Below are 16,584 nucleotides of genomic sequence, written 5' to 3'. Positions count from 1 at the left end.
GATCATTTCCTCCCCAAAGATAAATTATTGGACCTTTCTACTGTTTAAATCAAATTAATAATGCCAAATTTTGATATGTCATTATATGGGTAAAAAGAGGCGTGGAACAAATGCTAGCTACCCTCCAATCTTTGGTTATTCTCAAAGGTCATTAATATTTGTGATTCACGATCAAACAAGCCCTCTTCTAATTTTCTAGGTTTGGTTTGCTACAATTGGGCATGAAGAACAAAACCTATAAACTCATATGTCATCTGGTAAAAAGTACAAAAGATTTTAGATAGAAAATAGGAGTGAAAAACTTCTAGACTTAGGCTCTCTAGTAGGCTGAATATTAACGTGCTTTACATTTCGATGCTGTTTCCTCCTTTGTCAAAAATCGGGTGAATTTCATCAGGCCCGTAGATTTTGAATAAAAAATTTAGTTTTTTATTTTGATTGTTGTTGGACCGAGTCGCTCTTTTCTTACAGATCACTAACTCGACATACATTATTTTTAAACACATTCTAATACGGGACTGGTTGTACTTTACTTATGAAAATCAGAGAGGAAAGATAATAATAATATGAAAAATAAAATAAAAAAAGGTGAAAACACAAACATTTTGTCAGCCAGTGGCAAACCTTGATGACGAAGAAACAAGCAAATATTTCTACAAGGACCTCCCTCAAGCTGTCCTCAGTGCTAAACAAAAAAGAAAGAAGAATAAAAACAGCGAAAATTTAATCTTTCGATGTTAACCCAACAACGACAAAACAAACACTCAAAGTGTCTATGGATTTGACAGTGGAAGAAGACACAACCATGTATCTTATAAAATAATCTCTTATTTAAAATAAAGTATTTATCGATTCAACGTTTCTTGTAATTTTTTTTCTATATGAATTCTTCTATATTTTTTTTCTATATTTTTTTTCTATATGTAATTTTTTTCTATAGGAATGACACAAAAGGCTAAGTAGAAACAGAGTTGATGGTATAGAGTGAAAGGATATAAGGATAAAACAATAGCTCCAGAGGGAGCTATTTAGAGGGTTAGAATCACCCCTTTCCAATGAACATGGCCATTTAAATCCGTTTTAACAAGAGTCCCGCTTGGTATGAAACCAGTGATAAACAAAATTACTTATTTAAATGAAAACCATCAAAAATTTTTAACTAAATGTTTTATACAATCTCCTTCCAAAAAATAAAATTTATACATAAAGGAAACAAATATATTTGCAAATAAAATGTCTACTTTTATTTTTGTACATTCTACACCTTAGAAGTAGGTATTTATAAATTCTAAGTTGAAAAGACATCCATTTTTAAAAAAGGGGTTTATCTCTCACTGCCATCTTTATTTCAAAGTACTTACTCTACCACTGAATTCCAGCAAACCCTTAATTATTCAATGCAAATGAACTTTTGCCATTGGTTTCATATTAGCTTATAGAACAAAAACCAGTTTTTTGACACGATGCCTATACGTGCCACATTTCGATAGAGTCGTTTTTGGTTTAGAATTGGCATGTCATCACCTTCGTATTAGCTTAAGAAACAAAACAAGTCTTGTGACGTCAGCTCTTAAACATGCCCCTTTTCGACAAGAATTCATTTTTGTTTCTATGCGGCCATGCCACATCAAACCTGTTTCAAACATGCCACAAAGCGGCTGATCCTGTTTTCGACCGACCCTGAACTAAGAACTAAAATAAGAAAAAAATAGAATTTCTTTTCCACTGAAATATAGCACAGAAGATTCGCGCTTTAGAAGTTGAGCTAAAAAGAAGTTTGGCTCCAGGAGACAATTATAATACAACCTTACAAAAAACAAAACTAATTTTAAAATTTCTCTTATTTTTCTAGTTTGAATTAAAAAACTAAAATTGTTGCTCAGACACTATAAATAGTTATTCAGTTTACATAGTAAACTTAGCAATTCTGAACTGAAAACTAAATTAAACTAAAAAAATGAATTTCTTTTTTATGAAAATTTAGCACAAAAAATACACACTTTATAAGTTGAACCACAAAAATTTGGCTGCAGGAGACAATTATAATCTTGAAATTAAAATTAAACTAGTTTGATTTTTTGTCAGTTTCTTGACTTGATACGAGAACTAAACCGAATTGGTTGATAATATTTATTTCCCTAAGAAAAGTATTTATTGCTATGGTTTCACAAGTAAGAAAAAAGAAACTTAAGGAGAGGGTAGGATATGAAAGTTGAGCCAAACAGGTGGCTGGCAAAAAGAAAGAGCACTATGAGAAAAAAATGAAATTCTCAAATTGATTACCAAAAACCGATATAAGCAGGGTTAAAAAGCAGCAGCTCTAAAGAAGCGTCGTGTTTTAATCAAATATTTTACATAAGGGATGGATACTATAAATTGGAATTTTGTAAGTATCACAGGTATAATGATTTTATCATTAGGCCAGCTGAAATACAAACTAAAAGATATTATATTAAGGACCCCATACCGGGAATTGAACTTGAGCCAACTGGCTTAATGTGAGCTATCCTAACCAATACCCCACATAGGATGTATTAAAATATTTGATTAATGAAGTTTATGTTAAAGCACAAATTATGGACTTAGTTAACTGCCTGATTCTTTGATTTGTCTCTTCCTATCAGGGGCGTCCCGAAGGGGGAGCAGCCCCCCCCCCCGACTTCTTTGGAATTCCGTAAAATTTTCACCGAAGGTGAAAATTTTGGCAGAAATTTTGCAAAATCGGCCAAAATTTAGCAAAATTCTTGATTTCTGCAAAAATTTGGCATAAATCAGGTAGCGATTCGGTAAAATTTTGCAAATCGGCCAAAATTTTGCAAATTTTTTTATTTCTGCAGAAAAATCGGCATAAATAAGGTGGCAATGCGTTAAAATTTACGAAGATCCCCCCCCCCCCAATAAAATGAGCCTCAAGACGCCCCAGCTTACTATTCCAAAAAAAGAAAAAGCCGCAGTGTTTTTCCTGTTTGTAGTCAGGTTTTACATAAAGCATTTATATAAAATTATATAAGGGACTGATATAGTTGATTCGAGGGATTTTTTTCAAAATTTCAAACAGTTCGTGGTAACGAACTGTATGGTAAGAGCGACTCAACTCTATAGTATCTGAACTTCAAAAAAACCGAATTTTGATACCAATAGATACTTCCCAAGAATTGGATTTTTACGCTGATTTCAAATATATAAGTTTCATCAAGTTTAATTTTACCTATCAAAAGCTATGAGCCTGAAGAAATTTGCCTTATTTTCAAAAAGGGGAAACAACCCCATAAAAACTCAGAATCTTAAAAAAAAATCACACAATCAGATTTAGCGTATCAGAAAACCTCACTGTAGAGGTTTCAAGCTCCTATCTGCAAAAATGTGAAATTTGGTATTTTTTGCCAGAAGAAAGATCACGGATGTGTGTTTCTTTGTTTTTTTTCCCCAGGGGTGATCGTATCGACCCAGTGGTCCTAGAATGCCACTTAAAGGCTCATTCAAACGGAAATTGAAAGTTCTATTGCCATTTTTATTAAAAAACAAAAAACTTAATTATAGAATTACTTTTTACAAAAAAACTCCATTTTTAATGTCTTTTCAAGGATATTTGATTTTTGGAAGCAATTTGTTTTCAGAGATGGGTTATGCAAATAAATATTTCAATTATTTTGCCTTTTTCAAAGCATTGCTAAGTTTAGCTATTTAGTCGATAAAATTGAAGATAAACCGTACAGTATAATTGATCGGATTAAATAGCACCGTTTATTTACTTATAATGTCACATACACAGGGTATAGAAAAAACAAACTCTAAATTATGTCATGGTGGTAGCAGTTGTTGTAATATAGTAAAAGGCGAATCAAAATCCCATAGTAATGAAAAGTTGAAAAACACGTTTTGAAAATAACACTAACACGTTTTTGAATTAAAGTTATCAAGTATTTTCCAGTAGATTGCATAGGTTGCATCAAAACATGGCCAACTGCAAACAGAGAAAAGCAAAGACAGAAAAACACGTTTGAAAACACGTATTCTCCACATACAGTATCTTTTTTCTTTCCTTTTTTATTGCTCCTCATCTAGCCGGGCACTTAAAAATCATAGAGAGCTGTATAATAGCTCATTTTAAAGGAAATTGCTACATATAGTTTTTTTTTTAATTGAAAATAATGTTTTTTAAAATAGAATCAATTTTGACAAAAAATACTGCTTTTTCATGTACAAGGCTGATGAATGACATTATAATCGTATATAGGTTATAACCATATATAACGTAATAAGTGAATTACATTAGAGAACGAACTGTCGCCCATAGTAACTGAAGCATAATGACGAATCATTATACTGATGATAACTTTTCCTTAAATAAGTTTGTTATATAAGGGATCATTGATCATAAATAGAGGCTATGAAAGTTTCATCGGTATCATGGCTGTAGAGATGGATGGAACCTAGTAAAGAACAAAGCATATATGGGACTTAGTTAGTTGCCTGATTCTCTAAAATTTGTCTCTTACTATTCCAAAGAAGAAAAAGCCATAGGCTTTTTCCTGCTTTTATATTAAAGAACAAACTGTTGTCCATAATAAGTGATAAATTTTCTAGTAAAGATTTGAGTTGTTTAAACAATCTGAGTTGCAGTGGTAGGTAGCAATGGGGTGTGATCTTCTCTGACTAGGTTTCTAGCTATCACTGCAACTCGGATTATTATAACAACTCCAACCTTTACTAGAAAATTTATCATTTACTTTGGGCAGTAGTTCGTTCTTTAATATAAAAAAAACAAGAAGAAGCCTATGGCTTTTTCCTGCTTCAGGATTTAAGCTCCATTCTGCAAAATGTGGAATGCCGTATTTTTTATCAGAAGAAAGGTCAGGGATGTGTGTTTATTTATTTTTCTTTTTCAGGGGTTACCGTATCGACCCAGTGGTCATAAAATATCGGGTGAGGTCTCATTTGAATGGAAAATAAAAATTCTAGTGTATTTTTAATTTAAAAAACTAATTTTTTTTTATTTAAATACTTTTTTAATTTAAATTCCACTAAAAACTGCATTTTCATTTCCAATCTTGATGAATGAAAGCTATCCTTTCCACTAGTATGCTTATTATAGTAAGGATCAACAATTAGCCCATTTTAACTGAAATATAAATAGGGATTATGTAATTTTCATCGGTATCATGGCTGTAGTTAAATTAAAAGACGATCATTGGAATAACAAATCATTTTATGCATTCGATTTAGCTATCTACTTGATTGTTGGAAGATCCTCTCTTTCTATTTCAAAGAAGAAAAATCCTTAGGCTTTTTCCTGTTTGTAATCATCTGGGTTAAAGCGGTAGCTAGCAACTTAGCAAGAGACGATCACATCTAATGTTAAGAAATATAAAAACCCATAGCTCCTAAACAAAGATTCAGATCAAAACAAAAAGTACACCATTAGAACCACCTTGTCAAAACCCTGTATAGGGAACTTTCTCCGCCTTGGATTGAACAACAAGGTAAATATATTGGCTTGAAAATCAAGAAAAGTGGTAGCTACTACAGCATTCTGCCTTAACAACATCTTTTTTTTATCTACTTTCTTTTCCACAGATAACTTGGCACTTGAACATCGTAGAGAGTTGTTCAATGGCTCATTTTAAAGGAAATTAATTGGGTTTAAAACTTTTTATAACTAAAACAAATTCTTTTTCAAACAGAATAAATTTTTTCACTAAAAAACTACATTTTTTATGTCTTTTCATCCTGTAGTCTTTTCAAAGATATTTGATTTTTGAAGCAATGAAACAGTTCATTGTAAAGTTATATTAAAACTTTATATTCTATAGATAGCTTGGCACTGCAACATCGTAGAGAGTTGATCAATGGCTCATTTTAAAGAAATTTCATAAATGACCGATATAGCTCATCATAAATAGTGTTTGTAAATTAGGTTTATCTTATATTATTATCAATTATCTGGGTTGCAGCGGTAGCTAGCAACCTAGTAAGAGACGATCACGTCCAATGTTAATTAATATAAAAACCCATAACTCCTAAAAAAAGTTGGATCAAAACAAAAAGTACACTACTAGAACCGCCTCGTCCAAAACTCCTGCATAGAAAACTTTCTGTCATTTGGCTTGAACAGCAAGGGAAATATATTGGCTTGAAAATCAAGAAAAGTGGCGGCTACTACAACATTCTGCCTAAACGGCATATTGTTTTCTTTTTTTTCTTTTCCACAGATAGCTTGGCACTGGAACATCGTAAAAGGTTGTTCAATGGCTCATTTTAAAGGAAATTAATTGGGTTAAAATGTTTTGAAACTAAAATAAATTATTTCTAAAAGAAAATAAATTTTCGCACTAAAAACTGCATTTTGATGTCTTTTCATACTGCAGTCTTTTCAAAGATATTAGATTTTGTACATAAATCATAATCGTATACCAGCGGTAAGATTTGAACCCACGCCTCCAAAGAGACTGGCGGCTAGCACCAGCCCCTTCGATCACTCGGCCACACTGCCTCATAAGTATATATGTGACTTCGGGTTGCAGCAGTAGGTAGCAACCTAGTAAGAGACGATCAGTTCAATGCTAAGAAATATAAAAAAATAGAGTCAGATCAAATCAAAAGTACATCATTAGAGCCACCTTGTCTGAAACCCTACTAGATAAATAATGAATGTCGTCATAGTTTTATTAGAACTATGACGTGAACAGATCCAGGTTGCATCGGTAGCTAGCAACCTAGTAAGAGATCCGGGTTGCAGCGGTAGCTAGCAACCTAATAAAAGACGATCACGTCCAATGTTAAGAAATATAAAAATCCATAACTCCTAAAAAAAGTCACTTCAAAACAAAAAGTATACCACTAGAACCGCCTTGTCCAGAACCCCTGTATAGGAAACTTTACGTCATTTGGCGTGAACAACATGGGAAAACATATTGGCTTGAAAATCAAGAAAAGTGGTAGCTACTACAACATTCTGCCTAAACGGGATATTTTTTCTTTCTTCTTTATTTTTATTTTCCACAGATAGTTTGGCACTGGAACATCGTAGAGAGTTGTTCAATGACGGCACCACTTCTTAAGTGGAAGAGTTTGGGAGCATGAAATAATACAATTGCAATAGTCATGATCCTAAGCCCTTAAATGGAGGTTCATAAAATCCCTCCATTATATTTCCCCTCTATACCCTCTTAGGAAGTTTCATAAGTTACATAGTCATCTGAAAATTAAAAGATTACTGCGAAAAAAAAAATTGAATAAAACTAAAAATTTTTCAACTGAAAATCTACCAAAAACTAAGCTTGAATGATGAACAGTTTTGAATTGAACCTTTAAACCTCATTCTGCGATGAAGGCTGTGTGCTAGTTCTAACGGCAGTAATTGAGGGGAAGGGGCGTCCTTGACCCCTTAGTTTTTTGCTCCTGCCTAGGTTTTGAAAAACACCTTTTTTGGTCATTTCATTGGAAAATATACTTTTTTCATTAAAAAATGGGGGGGGGGGAGGGAACAACCGAAGTGCACTTTATGGGAAGGTGCTATCAAGTCAAATTTATAAAAAAATGATTAGGTGTAAATATAAGCTGTGAAATGAGCCCTTAAACAGCTCTGTTTTGTTACAGTAGCCTTCTAGTTTCTGCTAGTCAGTAGGTGATTTACAAAGCTCTGTCTTCATTATGGCTTATTCAGGGGAAGTCGGCCGACTAAAACAGTTTTTTGTTCATCGAAAAACAAACATGTATTGTTTTGTGAAGTATGGATGATGAACATGTTATAGACTGAAAGTTTTTCCTAGCTATCAAGGCTGTTTGCAGTATTTTCTATGGGTGTCTTATCTCCCCAAGATCGGTAATAATTGGAAACTACATTAAAATAAGTTTTCAACTGAAACTTAATTGTGCCATTAAAACTTAAAACGAACATACATTATTCCGTATAAATAAAAAAGATCATAGCAACGTTGTTTCTATATCAAATTTTAATCAAAAAACTAACAAAGGTCAATTTAAAAAAAACAAAGTTTTTCCGAGGGAAGTAAAGAACGATGTTGAAACTTAAAACGTACAAAAATTATTACTTAACAGCTTTTCTAACAAAAGCATACAGCCTATGCTTTTAGGATTATACAAAACTAGCGCTTTACTGAAAACACAAAAGTCAAGCATAAAAAACAGGATTATTGATTTAAAAGTAAAAGTGAGTATGTAGCCTGACAACACTAAACGAATCTATAAAGCTTTCCATAGTCTTACACCAGTTGTGACATTGGTAACTTTCAGTATACAGTTAAATTATCTTAAAAACACAAACGTAAAACTAAATATTTTTTAATAACCGTGAAGTAATTGAACAGCATACAGAAATATTGGATTGATTTATCAAGCAGCATTTTGCTCTCACCAACTCTAATACCAATAGTGGGTAATATACAGTCATAATTTGTAGAAAATATGCATTAGTTTCACTTGAAATGGAGATCAAATAAGGCATAATATGAACTCTGGAAATCCGAATATTTCTTTCTATGCAAGAGTGAATTTCAAGCTATGATAAAAATTAAATAAAAAAACAAGTTTTTTTAACTGAAAGTAAGGAGCAACATTAAAACTTAAAACGAAGAGAAATTATTCCGTAAATGAAAGGGGCTGTCCCCTCCTCAACGCCTCGCTCTTTGCGCTAAAGTTTTTTATTGTTTAAAAAAATGTGAAAAAAGTCTAACTTTAGCGTAAAGAGCGAGGCGTTGAAGAGGGGACATCTCCTTTCATATACGGAATAATTTCTGTTCGTTTTAAGTTTTAATGTCGCTCCTTACTTTCAGTTAAAAAAACTTGTTTTTTTTATATAATTCTTGAACGTTTTTTAATTAATACAGCTTGGATTTTGGCTCACATTACATAAATAATTAGAATGAAATTTGCAGTACTTTTGAAAGTACTGAAAAAACTTTATGTAAAGGGCGAGGTATTGACTAGGGGACTAACCCCCTCATATGCGTAATAATTTCTGTTTGTTTTAAGTTTTAATGTTGCTCCTTACTTTCTTTGTGTTTTAAACTTGTAAATAAAAAACTTGTTTTTTATTTAATTTCTGATTGTTTTTTTAAATAATGCTGGGAAATCTGGCACCCCCTTCATAGAAATGTCCCTTCCCCCGAGTAAACATCCTCCCTGGAAAGATCCTCCCCCGTAACCCCCTCCTCCGACCCCCCACCACAAAAAAATCCTCCTGAAAACGTCTATATACTCCCCATTAACCAATACTATATGTAAACAATGGGCAAAATTCATAACTTGCAGCCCTTCCACCGGGAATTGTGGGGGACTTAATTATCCTCAAAGACATATTTATTAGAGTTTCGACTATGCTGAACGAAATGGCTATCTCAAAATTTTGATTGGGTGACTTCGGGAAAAAATTAGCGTAAGAGGGTAGGTTCAGTTTTAGTAAACTAAAACTTTTAATTTCCGTTCAGATGAGCCCTCTTATGATGCTCTAGGACTACTGGATCGATACGATCACCCCTTGGGAAATAAAAAAAAACACGAGTAGATAGTGACCTTATACTTTGCTACAGCAGCACTAGGAACCACTGAAGCGTATCAAGTTGAACGAACTTTATATATATATATATTATATATATATATATATATATATATATATATATATATATATATATATATATATATATATATATATATATATATATATATATATATATATATATATATATATATATATATATATATATAGTTTATTCATTCTATCTATATATTATATATATATATATATATATATATATATATATATATATATATATATATATATATATATATATATATATATATATATATATATATATATATATATATATATATATATTAAATTGAAAATCCACGGCCATTTATTACTTTTTTTTCAGTAAAGTGCAAACTATGTTCTGGTCTTGAGAAGGCATAAGGGTTATCAGCCCTAATAATGCGAATTTTTGCTCTTTTTGAGTTGACTCGGCTGTTTATTGTAATTTCTGTTTGTTTCGAGTTTCTTTTATTTATTTGTAGTGATATACGGCAGTTATACGCTTGGAAGATTATTTGGCTTTATTTCTGTTCATTTTTGGCATAATGGAGCTCTTTAATTTTCTTTGAAAAACTTGTTTTACGAAAAAGCTTCTTAAATTAATTTGATATAAAATATAGAAAATATAGAACACACATACATGAGGGGAAAGATAAATTTAATTTTTCTTACGTTTCCAACAGAAGAGCTGGCCAATGTTTTATACGACGGGTCCATTGTTATCAAGGGGGAAGAATGGAATTCTTGAGGATTTTGAATACTGTCTACCATAGCCGATAAATCATCTAATATTGAAATATCCAACTTACCAGGAGACGGCATGCCACCTTCCTCTAAAGTAGCTTCAAAATTGAACTCTTCATTCCTTGCTTTTTTTTCTGATGAATGCACATTGTCCTAGAATATGGACCCAGTTATATTGATTGTCATAATGCATGTATTAATTTCTAGAACTTACACAAAAAAAGATTGAGGTCGTACTCGCCGGGTGTAATATGTACCCACTACTGATATTCTTCCCAATTGTAGAAAGAATGATCGTATAAATTTCTTAGGGGGACTCTTTGGATTGGTAATCGGAATTTGTAGTGTCTTTTTTAAGATTCAGAGTGATTGGATGTTGTAACCCTCCCCCCCCCCCCTCCCCCAGGGCCTAGCGGAAAGCATTGTTATTTTCCATGTGCAGTATCCACTATTTTATAACGTCAAAAACTATGGCAATTTTTCACCTCCTCAAAACTTAATTTCGCTCCTAGCTTTATATTGGCTAAATACTTGTCCACTTCAATCATATAAAGTACCCAAAGAGAGATCAATGCATTGGCAAAATGTACTTCGTAATGAAGAAAGACAAGCCAAGGTAAAACTAGACTAAATAAATCGCTGGAAGAACAAGCAGTTTTTGTCCCACCACATCAACAATTAAAAGAAACGAAGTTACTTTGATATGTCTTTCATAATGACAAAGGACAAGGCGAGGCAAAAGAAGAAATTTTTTGTCCCTCCATATCAACAATTAAAAGAAACAAAGCTACAGCGATATGTCTTCCATAATGATAAAAGACAAACCGAGGCATAAGAAGAAGTTTTTGTCCTACCACCTGAACAATTAAAAGAAACAAAGTTACAGTGATATATCTTTCATAACGACAAAAGACTTATATGTGCATAGGCCTAAATTCCAATCTACTTAAACACAGAGAAAAAATAAGAAGAGTCCTAGATAGAGGCTAAATCAGATATATTTTTAACACGATGCATGAAAAAAATAGCACAATTTGATTATTTACTTCATCTATTATTTACACAGAATATTAATGGGGGCGTTGTTCACCCCCTCTACAATAGCATAACCCAACATACGATAAAAGAAAAAATAACACAATTTTTTATTATTTAGTCCGTTTTTCGTTATTTATTCAGAATATTAACGAGGGACGCTGTTCTCCCCCGCTACAATAGCATAACCCAACATGGGGTAAAAGAAAAAATGCATGTCAATTTCCACTTACGAACGCATGAGATATTTTTGCGAGCTAGCTACGAAGCCTTTTAGCCGAAATACCCTTTATACCTGGACAGCTGCTATAAAACTCACGAATGATATCCCCCCTTCACCCACATAAAATTTTCAAAGAGAAACTAATAAAGCTTTTATTTCATCATTGTTTTTATGATATAGAGATCACAAAAAATAATTGAGCAGAAAAAAGTCTAATAAGTAATCACTAATTACTATGGCACACACAACGCGATATTGGGCTAAATAAGTACCAAAAGTTAAGTAGCAAAGTTAAGGCACTATCTGTTTAAGATTTTTTTTTTCCTGTTTTTCCCCCATTCCCCACCCTTTTTCTTCAACATCCCTATTACTTTTTTCTATGCGAAATTGTGAGCGCATTATAAAGTTGAAAGCTATCTGATAAATGGGGGTTACCTTAGAAATTGCAGGTAGGTCATTAGAAGTTATCTGTCCATCTTAAGCTTGCGCAAAGCGGATTAGACTATCCCTCCTCAAGTTCAAGGATCTGATTAGGTCCGTGTCAGTGTTGTCGAGGGCGACATCCAACTTCGCCCACTTTTGTTCGATGGTTTGACATCAAGGTCCTGGAATAAAAAATTAATTTCACTTTTTCACTATGTAACTTATATGCATATAGGCCTAAATCATCTTAAAACACATAGAAAAAAGAAGAAGAGTCCTAGACAAAGCCTGAACCAAAAATATTTTTAATAAGATGCATGAAAAAAATAGCTCAATTTGATTATTTACTTCATCTATTATTTATTCAGAATATTAATGAGGGGGGGGGGGGGGATTGCTGCCCCTTCAATTCCACGATACCAAATCCACAATACCAAATACGTGTCTGACAATGCCTTTAGTCGTGAAATATATATAGTCATTGTAGGGGTATGAACCGACGATGCTGGAAATATATTCTTGTATAATTCCTTCTACATCCATGTTTGGGCCAGAAAAATGCGTGTTGCCTCAGGTAACCCATTATATATATATATATATATATATATATATATATATATATATATATATATATATATATATATATATATATATATATATATATATATATATATATATATATATATATATATATATATATATATATAAGTTCATTCAATTTGATACGCTTCAGTGGTTCCTAGTGCTTTTATAGAAGCATAAGGTCACTATCTACTAACACGCATCCGTGATCTTTCATCTGGCAATAAATACAAAATTCCATATTTTTGCAATAGGAGCTTGACACTTATATAATAAGGTTTTCTGATACGCCGAATCTGATGGTTTGATTTTCATTAAAGTTCTATGACATTTAGGGGTTGTTTCCCCCTTTTTTCGAAAATAAGGCAAATTTTCTAAGGTTACTATTTGAGTTTTGGTTACTATTGAGCCGGGTCGCTCCTTACTTACAGTTCGTTCCCACAAACTGTTTGATTCTAAAGCTAGTCTATAGTCCTAATACTATCAAGATGGCCTTACTCCGAACTTGTGTACAAACTAATCATGACATATTGAACTTTTCAGAACCAAAACGAGAGCCAGTCATCGAACTGAGCCATTGTGCAGAAGTGATACCAAATTAACCGTAAAAAAAATAAAGTTAAATCCTAAAATGGATTTTCGCTTTATCTTAAAATGAATTGATCCCAAAAGGGATTGGTAATATTTTGATTCTATAAAAAGTGACCTTAATTGGTTTGCTTTTACTGTACCAAAACTCCTATATTATTTTATGTTTTCAGTGAAGCGCAAGTTTTGTATAATCCTAAAAGCATAGGGAAACATAATTAGTTGGTTTATTTATACTAGTTTTATTAATATATGTTAGATAGGCTGTGAAGGAATAATTTTTGTTCGTTTTAAGTTTCAACTTCGCTGTTTACTTCCCTCAGAAAAACTTTGTTTTTTACATTAATATCTTTAAGATAATCAAACACAAATATAAGCAGCTATCAAGTAAGTGGAAAAATAGGAAGATGCTAAAAAAGATTAGTTGTTGCACCTTTAAGCAGACAACAGTTTCTACCTTGACTGCAAGGTTGGTACCCCTGGTGATTTATTGCTATTTCTAGTTTTTTTTTTTTCGGCTAGTGATTTTTAGGGATTTTGCCTCTAAAACCAGTGGGTTTTTTCTAAGTTTAGTGATTTTTAAGGATTTTATCTCTAATTTTTTTTTTTAATCTAGTGATTTCTTATAATATAGTACATTAAAATTAAATTCAAGCTAATAGATCATCCGCGATGCTAATTATCGAAAGCAAAAGGGACGCTCTAGTGAAAATCTTACTGACAGCCAATGAAGACCCAAAAGTATTCTCTGTCTTCTGTCTCAAAAACCATGGTTGATAAAATTTGAGAGACACAGGTATAGAAAATTCGCATGCACTGATTTGCATAAGGTGGTATATCATAACTGATTTGTATAGAGATTAATCGAAATTTTTTTTTCATTTAATTTTATTAGCAATTTCCATATGGAAGTGTATTTGCAGCTTTGATCTTTACTTGTGAAGGTGAAAGTCGCTAAATTCATTGCAATGTTAATTTTCCTATGCTATAAAAAGAGATCTTGCTCTCTGACTCGCCATACCAGCACAATGAAATTTTGCACAAGTGGTCTTTGAAAAAGGATCTAAAATTTGCCCAGTATTTTTACCTTATTAAATTCCCAGGAAATAGAAAAAAAAAATCTAATGCGAAACCTGGTAGCTTTTTTTAAAAAAGGTCTGGAGCCTAAGAAATGGAAAATTTGAAGCAATCGAAAGTACTATAAATTCAAAAAAAAACTTTTAAAATTAATTGGCCGGATTGAAAATTCTAGATTCTTTTAATTTATTCCTCCACGATTGTTTTTGAGTTTTTATATTTTGGACTCTTGCATGCCTTGGATAAAAGTGAAAAAGTCGAAATTAACTTCAAATTGTAGCTCTTTTTTTATTTAGTTTATTCCAAACTTTTCAACTTTCTAATCCGATTCGTTATTTTATATATATTTATAAATAAAACTAAATTTTTACTCTGTTTCTGCTGTCCTATATAACCCCACTTTACACCCCCTTGCTGCAAAACATACCCGAGGCTAGGACGGGTCATACTTGCGTTTAATTGAATATTTGTCTTTAATTGGAGTTTGTCTGCTGAAAGAACTACATATAGTCTAGTCGCTTAGTCGAAGATTCGTGCAAATTTGAAGAAAAGTGTGAAAGTTGATCCACTGGGGCAGTTTGATGTGCTCTTTCGAATGAGACTGGGACACAAGCGATCAGACCATCTAAGAGGGAGTAAAAGTAGTCCAAAAGAGGGAAAAGCAAAAAAAAACCTTTTTCCTATTTTAGCTTGATATTCGGTGTGTATACTCGGTATTAGAAAGAAATTGAAGCAGTGATGGAAAATGGAGTGTCCCACCATCAAAGGGAGGGGTGGTTTGGGGGGAAGGAGGGGGGGGTGAAATTCACCTAACAGGGGAGAAACGGGAAATATTTGTTTTTGCTTATTTCAAATTGATATTCGGTTTGTTTATCCAATCTTATATAGTCACTGATTTAATGTCATGCCGAAAATGAAAAGGATGTCCTAGGAGGGAGAAAACAGGGGTAACTATTTCTCACGGGGGAAATGCTAAAGAAGGGAAATTTCTGATCTGCTGTCTCTAAGTTTGTTCTCGCCATTTCAGGAGGCATTCTCAAGATCGAGTGGTACAGTATTACATCCTAAATCCTGAATAGGAGAAACTGGGGGGGGGGGTAGAGGGGGAAATGCCAAAATGAGTTTCTTTTCAATTTTGGCTGCGGCGGTTATGATTACTCTACCGGGAGTAGGTGGCAAACACTGGACAAAAAAAAACGCGGATGACAGCTGTGACGCGCAAAACTAGGACTGCTCCCCCCCTCTTTCCCCCTCCTTTAAAAGTCCAATCCACTGCTATAAATTTTGTTTAAAGATATGACTTTAATCACTGAAGGAAGAAATAAAAAGAGGTAGAAATAAGAAAAAAAAAAAAGTGGTACGCAGTTGGTGCCCTGGTTCAGCAGCCTATTCGTTGCTGGCGTCAGATCTGTAGCACGCTGCAATACGGGCACAAAGATCAATGCACGGTAGTGAAGCCTTCATGAACTTGCTTGGTGGCTTGCAGGCTTTCTTGCAGCCACATTTGACCAGTTCTTTGCACGCCTCGGAAGCCTCGGGTAGCGTCGTCCAGACAGGATGCCACTCATCATTTATCAGCTTCCATCCACATTCAGAGGGGGAAGGCGGATTCTGAATGGGGTCTTTCCCAAATTCGGCCAGCCTGAAAGTGTGCACGTCTGGAGTGCTGAAGAAGGGCGTCGGATGTTGGTGGGATGCGGTCAATCTGCCGTCCTTGGGCAACAAGCACTTTTCTCGCTTCGTCAATTACAAATCTCTACAATGGCTCTTACGTTCGCGGTCTCTTAGCAGTCGACGTAGACGACAAATCCAAGAACGAGTCAGTTGTATCGGGATAACTTCTCCAGACATCAAAGGCTTTCTTCTTTCAAATGCCAGAAGAAGAAGATACTGTATCGCAGCCTGTAAACGCGTGGAAACCAGGCAAAGCTTTTGACTTTTAAAGCCTGTAATTAGAAAAAAATCGTAAATAACGAACCTGATTGTCCCACAACAAGCGTAAAAGACTATTCGACAACCTTTACAGACAGCAAGCCTAAAGGAACAGCAGAGCGCCATACCAGTTTACGAGGAGATATGAACTTTAAGGCTGTGTGAGGTGTCATGGGGACAAGTGGAGGCTACGCTACGCCACGCCACCTGAAATACTGGGCGTCTTAGGCATCTACCCTATGTCAAAAGAGACTTTCATGAAAACTGAATCGGCAATTGGCACCGTATGGATGGAAACGTTGACGGAAATCTTACAGCAAAACGGAGAGGAGTCACTGAAAACGGCAGTTCATGAAGACAGGTTTCTGAATAGTTCCTATTGGACTATAGTAGTGTGTGACGGGGGGTGGAACAAACGCAGCAAGGA

The 16,584-nt window shown here is 33.7% G+C and overlaps 1 pseudogene; it reads right to left on the bottom strand.

The window, feature by feature from the left end:
- The window catches only part of LOC148952396 (uncharacterized), a 39,091-nt pseudogene extending 23,298 nt beyond the window's left edge, over nt 1-15,793 (bottom strand).
- Between the last annotated feature and the right edge of the window lie 791 nt (nt 15,794-16,584).

The sequence above is a fragment of the Artemia sp. Qi Xiang Cuo genome, chromosome 5 (assembly GCF_049724085.1).
Source record: "Artemia sp. Qi Xiang Cuo chromosome 5, ASM4972408v1, whole genome shotgun sequence".
NCBI lineage: Eukaryota > Metazoa > Arthropoda > Branchiopoda > Anostraca > Artemiidae > Artemia > Artemia sp. Qi Xiang Cuo.
The sequence above is the reverse complement of the archived record's forward strand: the minus strand, read 5'-3'. Positions and strand labels throughout refer to the sequence as shown.